Source organism: Cyanistes caeruleus, chromosome Z (genome assembly GCF_971803275.1).
Source record: "Cyanistes caeruleus chromosome Z, bCyaCae1.hap1.1, whole genome shotgun sequence".
NCBI lineage: Eukaryota > Metazoa > Chordata > Aves > Passeriformes > Paridae > Cyanistes > Cyanistes caeruleus.
In genome coordinates, this window is record NC_141732.1 from 66,791,878 (window position 1) to 66,813,855 (window position 21,978).

A 21,978-nucleotide genomic window follows, 5' to 3' on the forward strand; every position below is an offset into this window, starting at 1 on the left:
TTGCAACTAAGTTGGCATCAAGTATTTAAAGTCTGATTGTTTTAATTTTGAATCCAGACACTTTTTTCACCGAATCAGTGAAGGGATAAGGCCACAGATCAGATGACTGACCGTTTAGGAAGCAACAACCCTTCTCACCCCATGCACTGCAGTCTGCAAGTGCATCTAAAAACCTGTTTTCCTCTTGATTGATAAAGGACACTGGCCAGATGTGTTCATAGAAAAGATGCTGAATCCCTTCCTTTGTGATCACAGCCAGCCATGTCAAACTTACACAAGCTGTTAAGAAAAACCACCATCTACTGTTCTTAGGCATTTTGTTGCTGTATCTCCTCTTCCAAAACATGTTTCCTTTGCTGATTAGAAATATTTTTCTCATTTCATCCTTAAATGTATTCGTAGTCAATTTATACCTGCTTGTTATTGTGCAAACATTGTCCTTTAGTTTAATTAGCTTTTTGTTCTCTTCAGTGTTGGCATTCTAAAGTAACGATCGAGACCAGTCATACCACCTCTCAGTCCTATAGATGGAGACTCAACAAACTCTTCTCACACAGGCAGATTTCCATTTCCCTGATCATCTTAACAGCCCTTCCTTTCATTTCCTCCAGTTCTGCATTTCTCCTGGGGATATGTGGCCATACTGAACCCATTTAATCATACAAGGGACTGTATTATCCATGCCAGGATTACTAATACTTTACCACTGTTAAAAACCTTTTCATCAAGTTGTCAAATCAGAATTTCCTGCCTTGCAGCCATATGATACTGTGAACAACTTTTGCATGAGATACTTTAAATCCTCAAGAAGTTCATTACAGAACCTGAATATAAGCGATGAAGTAAGTGAATGTTTAAAGAACTGTCGCTGTGCTTAAGTTTTTAGGTAGCCCAGGCTAACGCCCAGCACAGCAGCAGATGTATGTGCCGTGACCCAAAAGCCACACCGGGATAGAGGTGTGTGGGTCAGGCTGGCATGCTCTACGGCTTTTGATAGTAGGAAAAACGCCAGGGACAGGGGTAAAGGACAGAGAGGAACCTTCAGTGTGAATCCCTGAGAGCTTTATTCCGCAGGGGAATCAGGGACCAAAAAAGCCCCAAATACAGTTGGTGGGGGTGGGGGGGGTCAGGGTTTTGGAGAACTCAAAATTGATGGGAGGGTACAAACAATCAACCAATGAAGAGCCTAAAAGGGAGGAACAAGGGGAGGAGAGAACAATATAGGGACCAACAGGGATGAGAGGGTGGAGAGGACCAGTCACCTAGGCCAATGGGGCCTCAAAGGTTGGCAGATGGACAGGGAAGGGTCTGGAATAGAGGCCAGGGTTTACATTGATGGGCAACCAGGGACCTGGGGTGATTGGACAAGAGGGGGATTGACAGGGACCATTCTGGAAGAGTGGGAAGGCTCTCAGGGTGAGTGATGTAGGGGAAAAGGTGGGGAAACTGAGGAAGGCACCATTCCCTTTTAGGGGGAAAGGTATTTGGGAGCAACCAACTGGTATAAACACTTAAACCATTAACAATAAAAATACACCACCACAATTCCCTTTTTGTTTTGTTGCGGGGAAAGGGCATGCTAGAAATTAATCAAATAAAATGGCCAGTCTGAGTTCCCTCCCACCACATCTCAACAGCCGAAACAGTGACCTGGGAGGAGAGGGCTCCTTTGAATAGTAAATGTTTAAAAACTCCTAAAACAAACACCATTAAATTATAACAGTAAACCATAAAGTGTCCTTTAGAATGGAAGACATCCAACCTGACAGACCCCACTCTTTGAAAACTTTCCCTAGCCAGTCCTCTATTTCTTGCTTTTTGTCTTCTATCATTCTTCTCATTTCTTGGATCATTGAGTGGATGTTCTTGCTTTTTGTGGAGAGGTTGAAACAGCACAGCCCCTTGAAGTCTTCACAGCCAAGCCCATGCGCTAACAATAAAAAAATCTATGGCTGCACGGTTTTGCAGGGTTGCTTTCCTGGTAATCTCCTCATCTTCCAGGAGGTTCACTATGGCAGTTGAGGTAAGGTTCGCCTGCCTCGTGACCCAACATTCAAGGTGACCTAACCCTCCTAGAGCCTTGGCTGCCGCTACCCGAGGGAGAAAAACGGAAACGGCAACTCTTTTTGACTTTGACCAGTGGTAAATTTCCACATCACAATGTTCATCAAGATTTATTGCACCCCTTCTCCTAATTCTTGTTTTTCCTTTTGCTGCCAAGTTAGAAATTTAAGTCATGTTGGGTGAGGACAGGGACAACCGCCCTAATAGATGAGAGGGCATGCCTGCCCAGGCACGGTCTCCACAGATAAGGAAAACCCCTTTTGGTAGCTGCCGGGGGTTCCCACTCTCTGTAGAGGTCTGGCTGATTTTAGCAAGGGATGGACACCAAAATGAGGTGGTAAAATTCTTTTTAAACTGGGTAACAGAATTCTGTTTCTCTTTGTAATAAGGGGGAACATAATCAAAATGGAACACAGAGAGAAGCAAGGGACAAACCTAGAAGTTCAGATTCTTGGGGTTCTTATCTAGATGGGGAAGGGTTTCAACCCAGTCACTCCAGAGAATCAAAGGGTTGGTAACAGGGAGGGACAACTTATAAGTAGAAAAGCCTCGATAAATCATTTTGTATGGCTTTGGCTCTGAATTGGCTTCTTTCTGGATTTCTGATAATTCTGGGGGGAATTCTTGGGGTTTGAAAAAAATCCCCACCAGGCAAGTCGACAGGGGTTTGTCCACCACAGCTGTAGATAAGCATAGGTGGTCTTGATTGAGCGCATGGGCTAAGGTGACCCAAATGTTCTTTCAGGGCTGTGGGATGATCCAGGCTTGGAGGGACTGGAATAGGGTCAGTAGTAAGAGTAAGTGTTTTGCCATCAGGGAGTTCAGAGGATGTTCTTAAAATTAAATAGAAATAACACAAGGCAAGTGAGATTTATACAAACAAATCTTCAACATATTGGGGGTTAAGGGGAAAATGAGAATCGGGTTCTCCCATCCCCTTGCGTTGTCGACGGAAAGAGACAACAGTTACATCTTTGAGTGGTGTTGGGATTGCTTTGCTGTTTTTTTGGAGGAAGGTATGGTTTTACCCACTTTTGGGGCACCCACCTTGGACCAGAGGGGGTGGATACACAAGTACATCCTCTCACCCAGGTGATCAAGTCATAGGGCCCCTGAACCCCCCCAGGTTTCAGGATCTTTTAACAGAACTGACGATTGCTCCTTGACTCCTGCTTTTTGTTGTTAAAGTGCCGCAGCACAGGGGGATTTAAATTCTCAAAGAAGCAGTTCAAGAAATTGACCACAAACAATGCTTTGCACAGCCTTAGTTGGGGAGACTGGCACCAGGTGTCTCCTTGCTGACTCTCGAGGACCCTTTTGATACTACCAGGGATCCTCTCTTTCACTGCCTGACCAGTGCAGTCAGTATTCCCCTTTTGTATTCTACCCCCCAGTGCTTTAAAAATTGACTGAACTCCCTGGGGGTATAAGCTGGCCTATTTATCACTTAGGGGATCCCCAACACGGAAGAGGCCTGCACAAGATGTCTTTTGGCATCCTTGGACTTCTCCCGTGTGGGCTGAGGCATAGACAGCTCCCAAGAAAGTATCAACTGACACATGGACATACTTGAATTTTCCAAAAGATGGAATGTGGGTGATGTTAGTTTGCCACACCTCACAGCTGCCAAGTCCTCTAGGATTCACCCCGGCCCACAGGGATGGTAAGGAGACCTTTTGGCAGTTCGGGCATGTGGCCACGATGGCTCTGGCTTGGTCTCCATTAAGATGGAAATGGCAGACCAGCGCAGGCACATTCTGATGGAACTGCTGATGGCTTAATTTTGCCCCCAGAAAGATGTCTGGCAGACCGGCCAGCTGTATAGGGGTGGCTAGAGCATCTGCCTGCTGGTTTCTTTCCGCAATAAAGCCAGGAAGGTCAGTGTGAGATCTCACATGCATAACAAAATACGGATGGTCTCAGTGGGGGACTAGATGGATAAGCTTTGAGAGCATGCTAAAAATCACTGGAGTTGAGACTTCTTTTAAAACCAAATTTTCCTCTCTGGATACTACTCCTGCTACATGGGCCGAATCAGTAATTAAATTTATTTGGCCTGGAAACTTTTCAAAAGCACTGGGGTGATTGTGATGTTAGATTGTATCCCCATTTGTCCACCTAGCCCAAGTAAGTTTTGTATCCTTAAAACTTCATCTAAGAGTAAAAGTGAGTGGAAAAGAAGCATCGAGTCTCTTATCAGAGACTGTACTTGCTCCCACCCCACATCCCGGGACAGGGTTTTGTCTACAACACAGACAGACAACAAGGGACAGATCGCCTTGGCTTTCCAGCTATCTGAAGCAGAGAGGTCTTCCTGGACTGTTTTCTTTCCCTTTCTCTTGAACGGATCGAACCTGCTCTGCACTGGGGACTCGGGGGAGCACCGGGAGCTTGCACCTGTGGACTACCAGGAGCCCAGCCTGGGCAGCGGCATTTTCCAGTGCCAGAGGGATTGATAACAGAGCAAACAACCACTGCCACGGTGGTGGTCGATGGCAGGGGTGCCGTGACTACCCTGAAGAAGCCATCCAAAAGGACCACTCAGGAGCACTGGCACATCCTCTGCCCAGCAAGTGGTTGACACTGCTCGCCGCGGCCTGTCACGCCTGGGCTAGCTCCTCACACTCCAGCCGCTGGCAGCGCCAGGAGTGGGGAACGATCTGGGAGCTGTTTGCCCCAGACCGAACCTTCAGAGCCTTTCAGCCACTCAAGGCTCTGCAGATCTGAGCGTCATGGGCTTCGGCAAGGAGATGGAGGAGACCCAGAGTCCGGATAACTTTCCAGGAACAGGTTTTATTTAGGTAGAGGGGACGGTGATGGGAAGAGGGTTGGAAAGGCAAACAGGAACTCCAAGGACTCTGAGCCCTGAGCACTTCTGTGCTCTGAAATTGAAAGAGGGGAGGGTACAAACCGAGGACCAATCAGGGTATTACACTGGAGGAGTCAAGGGAAGGGCTTACATTGCCGGGGGCCAGTGGGAGGAATACATGGGAGGGACGGCAGCCACAACACCAATGAGGCTTCGAGTAAAGGATGAAGGGCAGAGAAAATGCTGGAACAAGGGGCTGGGTTTACATTGACAGACAAAGGCTAGGGGCATGCTGATGGTGATGGACAGGGAAGGTTCAGGAACAAGGGGAGGGGTTTACAAAATTGACAAGGGGGTAAGAACCATTACAAAATCAGGGGGGGATACCAAGAGCAAACTATTAAATTAACAAAATCCACAAACAAAACAAATAAAATGCAACAAGTGGTCTCTGCTCAGCAGCTATCAGCAGGCGATGCAGGAAGAGAGACTCGAGTTCTGTATGGCATTCCACTAAGCAGTATTTTTCCCTGGGAGCCACTTAGGACCAAATGGTGTGGACACACATACCCTCTTCCCCAGGTAATCAATGGAAAAGTCCTAATGTCTGTTGTGATTCAGGATCCTTGATCAGCACCGGCAGCTTCTCTGTAAGTTTGGAATGGGTCAAATTAGAGAAGTGCCGCATTACAGGGGGGTCAGCCTCTGTGGTTGAACAATTTAGAAAATTCATGACATATAGAGCCTTACAGAACCTCTCAATGGGAGGAATGGTCTCTGTTCCTCCCCGTTGCTGATCAACGTTGCTTTTCAGATTTTGATGTGTCCTCTCTACAATTGATTGCCCTGCAGAAGAGTGAGGTATGCCCGTGGTATGCTTTTCCCCCCACAGGTTGAAAAAGTCTCTCAATTTGTGAGAAGTGTAAGCGGGCCCATTATCTGTTTTAACTTGTTCTGGGACTCCCAGGGTATCAAACACAAGGAGGAAATGTTGGATGGTATGTTTGGCATTTTCTCCTGCATGTGCAGAAGCAAACACTGCGCCAGAGAATCTGGGCACTGAGACGTGGACATATTTAACTCTCCCGAAGGACGGGATGTGAGTGACGTCAGTTTGCCATATCTGGCAGCTATTGAGCCCTTGGGGGTTAATCCCGAAAGTCACGGTTGGAATCTGGAAAGACTGACAATTAGGACAGGTCGCAACTATTGTTCTGGAGTGATCCCTGAGTAGCCTGAGCATTCTAATTAGTGCTGGCACATTTTGATGGTAGAATTGGTGAAACAACTTTGCCTATGCGAAAATATCCAGGACTATGGCTGCTCCAGCAGGCATGGCTAACATGTCCGCCCTCTTGTTCCCTTCTGCGATGGCAGAAGGTGTATGTGAGGTGTGTGACTTCACATGCATAACATAGTAAGGTTGCTTTCTGTGGGAGATAAGATACATTAACTCAGAAAGCAAGAAAGAAAGAAAGAAAATTGGTATAATTTTGGATTTGAGACTTTCTTTAAGAAAGCATGTTCGGCTCTCACAGCTATTCCGGCAACATAAGCCAAATCTGTGACCAAATTAAAAGGTTCAGAGAATTTCTTGAAAGCTCTGATGACGGCTGCCAATTCAGGAATTTGTGGTGATCCCCCAACCACTTGGACATCAGACTCCCACTTCTGTGTCCTGGGGTCCTTCAAGTCATTACTGACTTGTGAGATTTCCCCAAGCTGTCTTTAAAAACTGTCAGAGCCTTGAGTGGTGTTTTGCTCTGTAATAATTTGGGGACCAAATTAAATATAGTTTTGAATAGTTTGTGGCCAGGTTGATGTATAGAAATTTGGCCTGAATAGCTATCGAGAGCAAACTGAAAGTTCTCATTGGTTTGTCAATGGATGGAAAATGCATGTGAACTCACACCCCGCAAGAGTGCGGACGGGCTCTTGCTTTTTTAATGAGTTCAGCCATGATTTCCTGCACAGTCATGATAGTTTTGGTGGGCTGATTGTGTGTGAAAATCCACTCGATGATAAGGAGTGGATCTTTCAAGGCCATGTCCCATTGGAAAATGAGCGCGTGTAAGCGCGGGGCCTTACCCAGGATAACTAGTTGGAAAGGTAGGCTGGGCTCATAACGGTGGGCTTGCCACAAAGACAGGGCCTCCTGGACCTTGAGGATGGATTCCTGGGCCACCAGGGTGAGGGAGTGTGGCAAGTCGAGGTCCTTGCTGCCGTGGAGCAGGTTGAAGAGGGGCGCAAGGACTTCCGTAGTGATCTTGAGCAGGGGACGTACCCAGTTGATGGCCTGCAGAGCTGATGTAGGTCCCACAGGGTCTTGGGGTTATCTTTGATGGTCAGCTGCTGTGGCACGACAGTCTGCTCATGGATCTGGAGTCCAAGGTAGGTCCAAGGGCAGGTGTGCTGGATCATGTCTTTGCAAATCTCAAACCCAGCGTCCTCAATTGTCTTTATAGTTTTTTGTAAAGTTTGGTGTAAGCAGTTTTCCTCAGCAGCACAAACTAAGATATTGTCCATGTAATGGAGGATAACTGCATCCAGGAACAGGACCTTCACTGGGGACAGGATGTGGGCTACGTACCATTGGCAGATGGTGGGTGAATTCTTCATCCCTTGCGGGAGAACAAGCCAATGGTACCCTTTTAAGGGTGCCTGCCTGTTAAGGGAGGGAATGGAGAATTCAAACCTGGGAGAGTCTTGGGGGTGGATAGGGACGTTAAAAAAGCAGTCTTTAATGTCTGTGACGGCCAGCTTCCAGTCCCGAGGGAGCATAGAGGGGGAGGGCATATCCGGCTGGAGGAGACCCATATCCTCAATGACCTCATTGATCTTTCGGAGGTTGTGGAGGAGTCTCCACCTGTCCTTGCCTGGTTTGCATAGGACAAACACAGGGGAGTTCCAAGGGCTGTTTGACTCAGTGATGTGGCCTTTGGCAAGCTGCTCCTCCACAAGGGCTTCTAGTGCGTGCAGTTTTCTCTCAGAGAGAGGCCACTGATCAACCCACACTGGATGGTGTTGTTTCCAGGTGAGTTGAAGGATGGTAGGCTTGGCGCACTCTTCAATGACCGCCCCTAAAAATTCCTGCTGGGAATTCATAGAGAAACTCCCCATTGGGACAGGAGATCCCTTCCCCAGAGGGCGATCAGTGCCCTTACCACAATAGGCCTGATGGTCGCCATTTTCCCCTTGGGTCCTTTGATGATGACATTGCATTTGCTTCGCATGGAAGCTGTCATCCCTCCAATCCCCGAGATCATGCCTGCCACAGGCCGCAACTCCCAGTTGTCCGGCCACTTGGAGTGGGCGATGATGGTAATGTCTGGCCCTGTGTCGAGCATGCTGGCACGATGTATTCTCTCCCCATAATAAAACAGGCGGCAGTCTATGACTGGTTTGTTTGAGCCCACAACCTGAGTCCACATGGCAGTGGGATTGAGGGGAACCTGCTCCAGGCAGTCATTGGGTAGCAAAAAGGCTTGTGCCACTGGAGTCTGTTCTTTTAGAAAATACGGAGGGTCTGTACATGTTAAGGAGACGAAGATCTTGTCTTCTGGGTATACAGTCTGAACCTCTGGGATGGTATGTATTTGTCCTGGAGAGTTTGTTGGATCCCCCAGTATCAAAATGTTGGAAGGGTCGCCTGGTGGTGCATGCTTCCCTGTGGGGATCTTATAAATACAGTAACCCTTGAGTTGTAAGGAGAGCTTGATTACCAGTTGGCAGCAGGTTCCCATCTGGATTGCTCCACCTGCTGAGTCTGAGGTCGTGGTCCCCGTGGAGGCGGGATGGTGGACTTGGCAGGAGGGGTGCAGTGGTACTCAGGGATGTGTGTTACGTCCATCTGCCACACCTCGCAGCTCCCCAGACCTCGAGGGTTGACCCCCAATCCCAGGGAGGGCATGGCAGTGGATTGGCAATGTGGGCATGTGGCCACAATGGCTCTGGCCTGGTCTCGCCTCAGGTGGAACTGGCGAACTAGTCCAAGCACATTCTGGTGGAACATTTCATGACTCAGCTTGGCTTGTTGGAACATGTCAGGGAGCTGAGCCATTGAAACAGGGGTAGCGAGGGAATCCGCTATTCTATTCCTCTCAGCTACCGGGCCAGGGAGCTCTGTGTGCGAGCTCACGTGCATTACGAAGAAAGGCTGCTTCCTGTGGGAAACAGTATGGATTAGTTTAGAAAGCAGCTCAAACAGCTTAGGATTGGAGACCTCCTTAAGAGCTGCATGCTCTGCTCTCGCAACCACCCCCGCTACATAGGCCGAATCTGTAACCAAATTGAAAGGTTCAGAAAACCTCTCAAAGGCTCTAACGACTGCATCCAACTCAGCAACTTGTGGAGATCCCTCCACGTATTTAACATCTGTTTCCCACTGCTGAGTCTGAGGATCTTCCCAAGTCACTACTGACTTGTGAGAGGCTCCGGATGCATCTGTAAAAACAGTCAAAGCTTTGAGGGGCCTTCTGCTCCGAACTTCTTTTGGGATCACATTAAATTTAGCATTGAATAATTTATGTGCAGGGGCGTGGACTGAAACTTGTCCACTATAACTATCTAATGCAATTTGGAGAGTCTCGTTTTCCTGAAGCAATTGATTGAACATTTCCTTTGTCAACTTATCTGGAGACGCTTTGTCCCGAGACAAGCTGACAGGCACCCAAATGCACGCGAAATCACACCCGGCCATCTCCCGAAGCCTAGCCCGAGCTCTCCTGATTAGCTGAGCCATCAGCTCCTGTGGCCGGGTGATGCTTTTGGACCACTGGTGGCTCAGGAAGACCCACTCTATGATCAAGAGCGGGTCCCTGGAGCCTTGGTCCCGTTGGAAGATGAGCCCACACAGGTGTGGCAGTCGTCCTAAAACGATGAATTCGAAAGGCAGGCTTGGCTCATACCGATGCACTTGTCTTTCGACTAAGGCATCCTGTACCTTCCCCAGTGCTTCCCTCGCCTCTAGGGTCAGGGTCCTGGGAGAACTTAGCTCCTTCTCCCCCTTCAAAAGTATGAAGAGAGGGGCTAGGTCCTCAGTGGTGAGGCCCAGCCAAGGCCTGACCCAATTCAAGATCCCACACAGAGAATGGAGGTCTGCCAAAGTTTTCGGATTGCTGTTAATAGCCAATCTTTGAGGCACAATGGTCCTCTCAGCAATCCACAGACCCAGATACCTCCAGGGTGGCATCCTTTGAACTTTATCCTCCTGGAGTTGAAAATCTGCAGATGTTAAAACTTTAACCACTAGGTCAAGAGATTGTGTAAGTAAATCGTCTTGGGGGGCACACACTAGGACATCATCCATGTAGTGATGGATGATGACCTCCCCCATTTTGGCGCGTACAGGAGACAGCAATGAGGAGATATACCACTGGCAGATAGTCAGCGAGTTCTTCATGCCCTGGGGCTATACTCGCCAGTGGAACCTCCTCATTGGGGCTTCTCGGTTAAGGGTGGGCACCGAGAAGGCAAACCGTGGGGCATCTTCAGGGTGTAGGGGAATTTGGAAGAAGCAATCTTTGATGTCAGTTATGGCCAAATTCCAATTTCGGGGAAGCATGGCTGGGGTAGGCATCCCTGGTTGAAGGGGCCCCATGTCCACAATGATTTTATTTATCGCACGAAGATCGTGGAGGAGTCGCCACTTGTCTTTCCCCGGCTTGCAGATGACAAAAACAGGGGAATTCCAAGGGCTCGTGGTTTCTACGATGTTACCTTTCGCCAATTGCTCCTCCACGAGCTCGTTGAGCGCCCTTAATTTATCCTTTCTGAGTGGCCACTGATCAATCCAGACCGCTTCATCTGTGATCCAGTCCAGCTTCTGGAAGGGGCGCTCCACAGTGGCCGCCACTAAAAATCCCGAGGGGTTTTCGGGATTTAAATTCTTGCCCCCCATTGGGACATGAGGTCCCTCCCCCACAAGGGAAACTGAAAGTCTGCAACGAATGGGCGCAAGTTTTCCAGTTGCCCATCTGGCCCCGTAATTTGCACCACGCTCTTTGAAACTCGAGCCAATTGGGTGCCCCCTATACCCTATATTTTCCCTGCCACAGGTTGCAGCTCCCAATGTGACAGTCATTTCCTTTCGGGGATGATCATCACATCCGCCCCCGTGTCAAGCAGACCCTTCATGTTTAAAAATTCTGCACCCTGCTTGACGCTGCAGTCAATAATAGGCTTATCCTCACCCACCATTTCTGCCCAGTAGACGCCTGGTGCGTGGTTGTCTACTGGAACTCGTTCAGGTACTGGAATAACCTGGGCAATAACTTGCCCCTTTGGCAAGAAGTATGGTGGGTGGGTGCAGCGTGCCAGGAGAATGAGGTTCTCCGGACCACCTGGGAAGGCAAACCTCCATCTCCAGGGGTGTGTGTTTAGTGTCCCTGATGGCGATAAACTTACAGTCGTGTCTGGTTTCCAGTTGATTCCCCTCCAGTGGGTCCACAGCTACCACCGTCCAGTGCTGGGACCGGAAGAGGATGTCTTTAATGGTAACGAGATGTCGCGTCCGGGATATTTGCCTTGACCCTCCCTCCCCTCTGCGATATTTGTGTTGATATTTGTGTTGACCCTCCCTCCCCTCTGCGATACCTGCCCCATTTTTTGCATCGCGCGGGGCAGGTTCGCGCCGCGCTCTTAGTTTTTTTTATTAGGTATTGCATTATGTGCCCTCTTCCCTGAACCGTTCCCCATAGGCCCCTGGTGAGGGTGGTTGGCAGGACAGTTCCTCGTCATGTGGCCCAGCAGTCCGCATCAGTAGCACTGCACCGTTCTAGCCAGTGGAATGATGAGGTGCCCCGATGGGCGCTGGGTCACTGCTGCTGCTGGTGGTCTCCTGGCCGCCGGTGGTGGTGGTGGCACCCTGGACGCCCCCACTAACAGAACTTTCTTCTCGCACGCGTCAATGAGGACGTCCAAGGTTGGCGGTGGGTACAAAGGCAGGCTGAAAATAACTTGTTTACAGATGTCATTATAATTAGCCTTTGCCATTTCGAGGATAAGCTGCTCTTGCAGCTCAGGTCTATCAACCTGCCTCTCTATCTGCTCCTGCAACCGGTTAACAAAAATAGTGAAGGGCTCATTGGGGGACTGCTTGATATTTGAAAAGTTGGTCAGGGGTTCCCCCCCTGGCAAGATGTTAAATGCCTTCTCAGCGGCCTCCATTATTTTAATTAAGACAGGCCGGGGTAAAACCCTGGCCTGTTCTTCTGGCTTCCCCCAATTCCCCTCACCACACAGGTGATCTATCAAGAGGGGGTTTTCGTCCGCGTCAACCGCGGACTCCTCGCTGCGCAACAGCTCAGGAAGGACAGCCTCCAACAACCTCTTCCACCCGTTTCCACAGCCTATATTCAGCTGGGGAAAGGAGGCAGGCAAACAACTCTTTCAAATCGTGGGGGACCATCTCATTCACGGAGAAGGTGGCTCTTAAGCCCTTAAAATATTCGCTTCTCCTGCCAAACTCTTTTTGGGCTTTGCACAACTCCCTCTTTGTCTGGAAGGAGAAGGGTTCCCATTCTCGGTACCCCCCTCCCCTTCCTCTAAAACTGACCAGTGTGGCAAAGGGAATCACTACCTGTTCCGGGTTCTGGTCCTCAGGCCTGTCAATTCAGGTCCCCGAAGCGTGGGAACTGGGAGGAGGGGCGTGGGAACCAGAAGCCGGAAGAGGCGGGGCTGGAGGACCAACTGAGGAGGCGGGTTGGAGGGAGGAGCAGCGGACGGAAGGGGTGGGGTTTTGGGAGGTCACACTTTGAGGACACGCTCCCGAGGTGGAGGAACCACCCAAGGGGAAGTGGGAGGAGTCAGGGTAGGATGGAAGGGAGGGGCTAGGGAGGAAGGGGTTGGTCGTTGAGGGAAGAAAGGGGTTCTGAGAAGAAGGAGCACAAGGGAGGGGCCTGACCATGCGGTCCCCGCCATCTTATGCCCCTCTGGGGCCATTTTGAGGATCAGGTAGGGGTTTAGGGAACATAGGGGAACACTGGTGTCATGGGGTAGCTTTACCTTTAAGACAGCTTAGAAAGAGGGGAAGTTGAAGCTGCTGGTGGCTGATGGGAGTTTTTCCTCCTGACCAATTTTCAGTCATTTCCAAGAATTGACAGCATTTTATTATTATCCAGCTTCTTCGTTACTTCCCAATTGTCCCATTTTTCCAATAATTTCTCTAAGGGACTATTGGGAGGAATACTCTTGGCTCTTTTATCTCTTTTAGTACTCGTCTTGCTTACACACCCTCCCATATTTCCAGGCCCCAAACTAAATGGATAAGGTGCTCCTACCCGAACGAAAACTTAATGACGGGCAACACAAATCTGGACCGCAACTAAACTCTCCTGGCCTCTTTCCAAAAGAAAATATCTCCTAAGAAAATTTACCTTTGCTTCTTTCCAAACAAAACCTCAAAACAACTCAACTTTCTTATTCTCTTATCAAAGTCAGGGTCTACTTAACTCTCTTTGTAAGTCAGGGTCTACTTAACTCTCTTTCTAAGTCAGGGTCCACCCAACCCTTTCTCTGAGGTAAGGTCCCAGCAGGGTTTGCTGCTCTGTCCCTCCCAATACCCCTATTCAACCTAGGGTCCACCTGACCCTGGGGTAAGGTCCCAGTGGGGTTCACAACTGCCCTTCCCTATACCCCTATCCGAGTTTAGGGTCCACCTGACCCTGGGTAAGGTCCCAGTGGGGTTCATGACTGCCCCTCCCTATACCCCTATCCAAGTTTAGGGTCCACCTGACCCTGGGGTAAGGTCCCAGTGGGGTTTGCTGCTCTGCCCCTCCCTATACCCCTATCCAAGAGGCACCTCAGTCTTCCATCCTTCACTCACTTCCCCCTGCTCCCGGCCGGCCCCCTTGTGGGAGTCCGGTAAACGTGGTACTGAGGGGTCCACTCTCGCTTCGGGGGTCCGAGCTGCCGGCCCCCGTCTCATTAACACCCCACTCGCACACCTCTATACCTGCCGCCAAATGTTCTTACCACTCCGGCACTCCTCCGCGTCGCTTATCGTTACTGATTCTGAGGGTCCAGGGGTCACCAGCAATTCCCGAGGGTCCCACGAAGCAGGCGGCCGTCCTGTCAGGGGTCTCCAGTGTGTGTGGTGATCCCGGATGAGCCCCCAGCTGATAAAAACAGGGCCAGGAGACCTTCTCCTGTTTTAAAGCCTTTATTAGAATCAGCTTGGGGTGGGGGCCCGACGAGTCGTGCGCACACCGCCGTTGCTTCCTGAAGTGACTCGGAGGAAGAGGAATGCGGCTCTTCCTATGGGGTGCAATGTAGGCAAAGCTGGGATCTCCGTCCTCGCGGGTAAACCCGGAGTCCCCTTTGGCTCGAAAGTCCAGGGGTGTCATCCTTAGCGAGTCTCTTCCTGGTCATGGCAAGGAAAGCAGAGTTGGTGGGTAGCGTCCCTTGATCCCGACCTTAGGGCATCGCTCTCAGTTTCTTTATTTAGTGTTCCGATGCTTCATAGATCGGGTTATTTGTCCGAGGTGGTGTTTTTCGGTAGCTGATTTGCATAAGCCCCAATCGCCATCTTGGGAAGTCCTCATCCCCAGCCGCCGTTTCGGGAAGTCTCCGGTCGCCATGTTGGGAAGTCTCTTAACTCCAGTTGCCGTGCCGGGAAGTCTTGAACTCCGGCTGCTGAGCCGGGAAGCCTCCGACTACGGTCGTCGTGTTGGGAGGTCTCGAACCCCGGCTGCCGTGTCGGGCTGCCGTATCGGGAGGTCTCCGACTCCGGCCGCCATGCCGGGAAGTCTCTAACCCCGGCTGCCGCTTCTGGAAGTTTCCAACAGGAGCAACAAGGAACAGTTTGGCATGGAACTCAGAAAAGGAACGTTTCAGAACCTGGAACAGAGGCTGCAAAGAACACTTGCGAAACATGGACTGCAGGTAGGGCTTATTTGTATCACATCTGCCAACTGTTTTAGATGTTTTTTCCACTGCCTTTCCCATAGCATGTATTCTGCTGGGGAGAGAAGGCAGTTCATGATATTTTTAATATCATGAGGCACCATGATACGGGCAGTGAAGGTGGCTTCCAGCAAATGTTTGACAAAATGAGAGCCCCGGCCATGCTCTTCAGCGGCTTTGCACCGCCCCTGTAACTTCCTGTAGTGAAGGGTCTCCCATACATTAATGAGTGCCCCTGCCCTGCCCTTCTTATGTACCATGGGGAATGCCAATATCTTTTTTGACAGGGCTGAGTCCCCCACCCATGTAGCCTGTCTTTGCACCTTGGCCCAGCCATCCTCAGACTCAGAGTCTGAAAATGTGGACAGACTGCTCTCATCTCCTTGCAGAGATGGAGGGTACTTAATGACAGCACGAGGCCAACTCTGGTGCCTAGACTTGGCTTGAGACTGGGTGAAGAAGCCAAGATGGCTTCCTTCCAGTTGGTGTCATTCCTACTTCCAGTCCTGGTATGGTGGACACGGGAGTGGGAGTGTTGTTGGGGGCGGAGCTCTGGTTGGAAGGGGCGGGACTGGGATCCACGATGGGGAGGGGTTTCCTGATGGAAGGGGAGGGGCCCGACACAACTACACCCAGCAACGCGGTGGGAGGGGAAGAGGAGCAGGGCACAACAGGAAGAGAAGGGGTAGAGGCGAGAAAGTGGCCATTTTGAGGTGCAAGGGTGAGAAAACCTGGGTGCGAAGGAGACAAGATGGCAGGGCTGGCCATGTTGCTGGCGCCATCTTTACTAATGTTAGGAAACAGGGATAAAACTGGGTATGAGGGCATAGGGAGGAGGCTAGAGGAAAAGTCCATAGTGGCATGGCCAGTGCCATCCTGGTAAGGGTAGAGAGGCGGTGGGAGTGTATCAGGGAGACAGCAGCAACCTTGTGCCTGTAGGCTACGTCCACCCACCAACTGTCCCTCAGGTAGGGAAGAGGGTTTAGGAATACTTGGAGAGGGTAACAGGGACGGGGATTTCAACTGGGGACTTAAAACTTCCATCAACCCTTTTTTCCTCTTTCTCAACAGAAAGTATAATGGTTTGAAACAAAGGAAAAACTTGGCAACTGATAAATCTCCCCCCGCTAGAGTAGTATATAACCCTTTCCCCACATTATCCCAAAAATTCCCCAACTTAACAGAACCAGGAGTTACTTTAAAGTACTTAAAAACCCAATGAATAAACTTCTTTAACTCCCCTTTAGAAAACTTAAAATTTCCTGCTTTAAGGGTACCCACAACTTGGATATAAAAGTCCCTCTCAGGAGAGGTCAGTCTTGGTCTGGAGAGCTAGTTCCCCATCCTTCTCACTCCTCACCCAGCAGCAAAATGCAAACTAAACTAAGAAAAGCCAAAAAAACCCTTAATGGGGTGACCCACACTTTTTCTTCAGCCAGTGCTGATGAGGCCAATGAAAAGCTGGTGGGCGGGTGGTCACCTGGTGGCCAGTCCTCAAGGGCTCCTCTTCTTCACCCCAGATGGTCAACGAGGGTCCCAGTCGCAGCCCTTTGGGTTGCCTCTTGCTAGAATGCAAGTAGTTCTCCTCGGGGGGTGGCAGCTCCAACAGCGGCACGCTCTGCAGTTAAAACTGAAGGTGGATGCTTCTTCAGGGGCTCTTCGTCTGCCCCACGTTGGACGCCACTTGCCGCGGTGGTGGTCAATGGCAGGGGTGCCGCGACTACCCTGAAGAAGCCGTCCAAAAGGACTGCTCAGGAGCACTGGTATGTCCTCTGCCTGGCAAGTGGTCTCTGCTCAGAGGTGATCAGCAGGCAACCCAGGAGGAGAGATTCAAGCTCTGTATGGCATTCCACTATGCAGCAGCCTTTATTAAAGTAGGGCCCTCAATGAAGGCAGCCAGTGACAGCATCTCCCTGAACAGGTGAAAAACCGGAATATTTATACGGAAGGAGAGAGGCGGGGGAAACTGGGACACGTGTATTGGGGTGGATTGATGGGGGGGAAACCAATGGGGTGCAACATATTAATATAACTTAACTCAAAGATCTCTGAGAGAGCAAAGTACCTGGCCTAGGAAGAATCCCTCCAAGGGAGAGCCAAGATCTCTGAATTGGCCAGTTCCCCAGCCTCCACACTCACAGGAAAGAGACCCTCTAAATTTGTCATCTCTTCAGAGCAGCGAGGCATTTTGTAATTTGATATTGTTCACGCTTGTGCTGGGTAGTGCTTTGCCTGTTAAATGAACAGGTTTTTTCCACTTCTCTCAGAGAAATCTCTTCCCAAACCAGCTGGGGAGTGGGAAAAAGGGGCCATGTGGGTTTGCTTCCTGAAGGTGGCCCCATTGGAAGTTTTCTCCCAAATTTGCCCTAAACCAGGACAATACTACTCCCGCTACATAGGCCGAATCAATAATTAAATTTTTTGGGCCTGGAAACTTTTCAAAAGCCCTGACAACTGTGGCCAACTCAGCAACTTGAGGGGAGCCCTCAAGACTCTCAACATTGGTCTCCCACTGCTGAGTCTGGGGATCTTTCCAAGTCATTACTGACTTGTGGGATCTCCTGGATGCATCTGTGAATACAGTCAAGGCTTTGAGTGGTTTCCGGCTTTGAATTTCTTTAGGGACCAAATTAAATTCTTCATTGAATAATTTGTGGCCAGGGCAGTGGATAGAAATTTTTCTCATGTAACTATCCAGGGTGAATAGTAGCCTTTCATTTTCAAATTCTCCAAAGTCTCATTTGTTAATTTTCCGGTGGACAACTTCAAGGGCAGATGAATGCATGCAAAGTCACACCCTGCCAATAGGCACATCTGGGCTCTAGCCCTGGTGATCAGCTGGGCCATCAGCTCTTGTGGCAGAGTGATGTTCTTGGACAATTAGTGACCAAGAAAAACCTACTCTATGATTAAGGGAGGGTCTCCCTGACCTTTGTCCCATTGGAAGATGAGCCCATGGAGGTGTGGCAATTTCCCCAAAATTATGAAATTGAATGGAAGGTCTGGTAGGCACCAATGGGCCTTCCGACTTTCCAGTGCCAATTGCACTTTCTCTAAGAGCTGTCGAGCCCCCTTTGTCAGTACCGTAAGAGAACCCAGCTCCTCTCCCTCTTTTAACAAGTAAAAAAAGAGGAGCTAGATCCCCTGTAGTGATTCCCAGCCAGGGTCTGACCCAGTTCAACATCCCACACAATTGTTGGAGATCCTTCAAGGTCCTAGGATTGCCAGCTTCTGGGGCCTGATACCAGCCTTTTAACCAACCCACGTGAAAACTTATGATTCCCACCCTCAAGGATTCCCACAACTTGGAGAAAAATCCCCCTCTGTGGAGCCAACAATCGCGCACCCATCTCTCACACCCCTGGCTCCGCAGTCTCACCACCCCCCAATGGCAAATGAGAACTTAAAGAACTAAAAACAAGGGTCTGGACCCAAACCACACACCTCCCCCCAGGGGAGTCACACCACACACAAAGGGGCTCACACACACGCCCCCCCCCCTTTTTCCCCCACCGGGGAAAACTTACCAGTCCAGACACTGGCCGTGGGAGATGTCCAAAGCCCCAGGAGCACGGTCCCTGGTGCGCTGATTGTCGCCCCTTTCCCCAGGAGCGCTGCCGGACAAAAACCGGCCTGCTGCAACCGGGGTAGCTGCTGCCCAAAAGTGTTTATAAATCCACAAGGACACGACTCCTCCGGGGGTCTCCATGGGCTGTAGAGGCCCCACGTTGGGCGCCAGCTGACGCTGCCCGCCGCGGCCCTTTACACCTGGGCTAGCTCTGCTCACTGGCCGCTGGCAGCGCCAGGAGTGCGGAACGGTCTGGGAGCTGTTATCCCCAGACCGAACCTTCAGAGCCTCTCCGCCACTCAAGGCTCTGCAGGTCTTGGCGTCGTGGGCTTCAGTGAGGAGATGGAGGAGACCCAGAGTCCAAGCAGCTTTCCAGGAACAGGATTTATTGATGGAAAGGAGCAGTGACAGGACGAGGGCTGGAAAGGCACACGAGGACCCAAGGACTCTGAGCCCTGAGCACTTCTGTGCTCGCCAATTTAAAGAGGGGAGGGTACAAACCGAGGACCAATGGGAATACAGTATGGGAGGAGTTGGGAGGAGGGTTCACAATCCTAGGAGTGTCATGGAGTTACTTTACCTTTAAGGGAGTTGGAGTTGCTGGGAAGTGCTTGGAGTCTTTTCTCCTGACCAATTATCGGTCATTGCTGGGAACTGACAGCAGTTTAGGCCATTGAAAAGTGGGATCAACTTGTGAACCCTACCTTAAAATGCAAAAGCAGAGCTCTCTGGGTTCTCTTTGTTTTCTGGCTGTGGAGGGTGGCAGAGCTCCAGGCCTCCCGTCCCTGCCCAGGCCATGCGGCCGGGCGGGGATGGGGCCGGGCCTGCCCCGTCTCCCGGCCGGGAGATGGGGGGGCCTGGGGAAGGTTTTCCCCGGGCTGGGCCGAGCCGATCTCTGGCTCGGCTGCAGTTTTGCTGTAACTACATTCACTAGAAACTGCCCAGTGAAGAAAGAGAGAGGCCCTGGACTTGCAGCGGGTTGGAGCAGCGACCACACGCTCCAGAGCAGCCATGAGGAACTTCTCATCGCAGACGGCTCCAGCTCCTGTTCGGCAGAGATCTCCGAACCATCTACAAAAGCCTGGGCAAGATGTTAACTCTTTCATAACCCAGATGAGACTTGCGGATTAATCTTTTTATCCAGAGAGAGAGAGAGAGAGAGATCAACATGAAAAGAGACTTTATAAACTACCAGTGACAGGAAAGAAAAGAAGCTTCAGGAAAGGTAGAGAATTAAGAAGATGCTTTAATTAAGCTGAAATATCTCCCTGTTAAAACTATGGAGATGGACAATGAAGTCCTGAAAAGAACTCCTTTAATTCATGATATAGGATCTAGAGAGGAATAGTGTTCAAAGTGTAAATTTGAGTAAAGAGTAATTATAGTATAGTGAAGTGCTGGGAGATTAAAAGCCTTGAGAGGCAATGAGAAAACTGTTGGGAGATTTAAAGCCTTGAGAGGCAATGAGAAAAACTGTTTTCTGGTGAAGCTCACAGAAACAGATGAAGAAGACTTTTTTTGCCTTTGAATAACTTATCCTTAAAACTGCTATCTCTAGACTCATGGCCCATACACACTTCAGAGTGATGTGAAAATGGGAGGAGTGAACTCTAATAACAGCAGCTCTGAGCAGCTAACATTAGGGCAATAGAAAACTATAACAAAAATAGTTTTCTTGTGTCAAACTCCATAAATTAACAGGAAGAAACTTCTGTTTCTCTATAAAGACTGGTGAAAAGACTAGCAAGAATTGGGACTGTTTTAACCATCAGACTTCCAGAGTTTTTGTCTCTGTTGTCATGTGAACAAGGGAATAGTGGGTAGATAGGGGATGGAAAGGTTTTTCTGGAAGTTTATTCTGGTGTTCTTATTATTGTGGTTTGTCAATAAACTTACTTTTTTTTTCCCTTTTAAGTTGTATGCCTGTTTTGCTCTTGTTCTAATCCATATCTCACAGCAAGAAGTAAGTAATTTTCTTAGTTATTGGTTTAAAACCATGACAAGGGGTAACATCTGGGAGGGGCGGCAGTCACAAAGCCAATGGGGCTTCGAGTAGGGGATGAAAGGCAGGGAACTTGCTGGAACAAAGGGTTGGGTTTACATTGAATGACAGGGACCAGGGGCAGGCTAAAGGTGATGGATAAGGAAGGTTCAGGAAAAAGGGGAGGGGTTTACAAAAACTGACAGGAGGGCAAAACCATTACAGAATCATAGGGGGATAACAACAGGAACAAACCATTCACTTAATAATCAGAACAAAATAAACAGACTGCAACACCTTTTCTGCAATTCCTTTTATTAAATCTAGGACATTTATAGAGAGATCAGATGCCTGTTTGTATGGGCTTGCCCATTCCCCTTCGCTTGCCCATTCCCCTTCGCCACAGACATGAATAAAAGATACATAATTTCTGCTAAAATCGTAAGCCGAATTGGGGTCTTGTAGCAGCTCAGGAAGGAGGTCCCCGAGCAACCTTTTCCATGTTCTCTCCCACAGAGTGAACTCTGAGGGAGGGGGAGAGTAAACATATAAATAAACTTTTAAGTTCACTAGGAACCAACTCATTCGAGGAAAAGGTGGCTTCTAGCAATCCTTTAAAAAAACTCACTTTTTCTCCTGAATTCTTTCTGAGCTCTACACAGTTCTTTTTTATTTTGATATGTCAAGGGTCCCCAGTTTGGAATTTGCCCACTTCTTTAAGTAACTTGTACATTGAAAGGAAGGGCCCCATGTTCCTGGTTCTGGTTCTCAGGCCCATCACTTCCGGTTTTCAGAGCATGGGTACTGGAAGGAGGTGTGTTGAAACCGGAAGAAGAGCGTGGGTGGAGCTGCATAAAGAGGGTGTGGGAACCTGGGCAGACCTACTTGACGAGATGGGGACTTCAGGTGATGTTATGATGGGAGGAGCAATGGGTGGAGTGATGAGAGGAGCAGAGGGTGGAGCTGAGGGTGGTGACGCAAGGGAACAGGTGGAATCCATTGGGTAAGGGAAGTTGGGGGGTATGAAAGGGTTAGGTGGAAGCAGGGCAAAAGGGAGAAAGGGATTTTGGGGAGAAGAAGCCCAAGTTGGGGGGGCCTACCATGCGGCACCCACTATCTTGAGGCTTCTGGGAACCATTTTGTGAGGCTGAAGGCAAACTCTCTGGGAGAAAAACTTGGGGTTTATAACTTTGGTAAGGAGTGGGAAAAGGGTTTGGGGGCAGTTTGGGGACAGTGTGGCTAGTACTGTCAGGGCAAGGGTATCAAGGGGATTGTGGAGAGCCAGGGTGTTTGCTAGCAATCGAATTGCAGCTGCCTTACACCTTTTGATGGGATCCTCCACACAGCCTTCCCAATGTAGGGGAAGAAGGGCTAGGATCAGGGGGCAGGGGAGGAGGGATTTCAGGAAGAACTGGGGGCAACTGAGGTGGCTGCTTTTCCATTTCTTCTAAATTTAACTTTTCCTGTTCTTTTGTAGCCTCTAATGTTAATACAAAAAAATCTATAAAAATCATCTCCCGATGGATCCCCAGATTTTGTGGACACTGTCAATATCTGTCCAAATTTTATTCCAAAAAATCTGCAGTTTTGGTATCATTTGGGGTCAAATTAGGGAAATGGAAGAACAACCACCAAATGAATTGTTTCAACATC

At 49.5% G+C, this 21,978-nt stretch overlaps 1 long non-coding RNA gene across 2 annotated transcripts in view; it reads right to left on the bottom strand.

The window, feature by feature from the left end:
* LOC111941421 (uncharacterized) overlaps positions 1–19,128 on the bottom strand; it is a 172,342-nt gene extending 153,214 nt beyond the window's left edge. For both annotated transcript variants that reach the window (XR_015281207.1, XR_015281206.1), the window contains exon 1: positions 18,925–19,128. This is a non-coding gene — a long non-coding RNA (uncharacterized LOC111941421). The remainder of the gene's footprint in view (positions 1–18,924) is intronic.
* Positions 19,129–21,978: the final 2,850 nt, after the last annotated feature.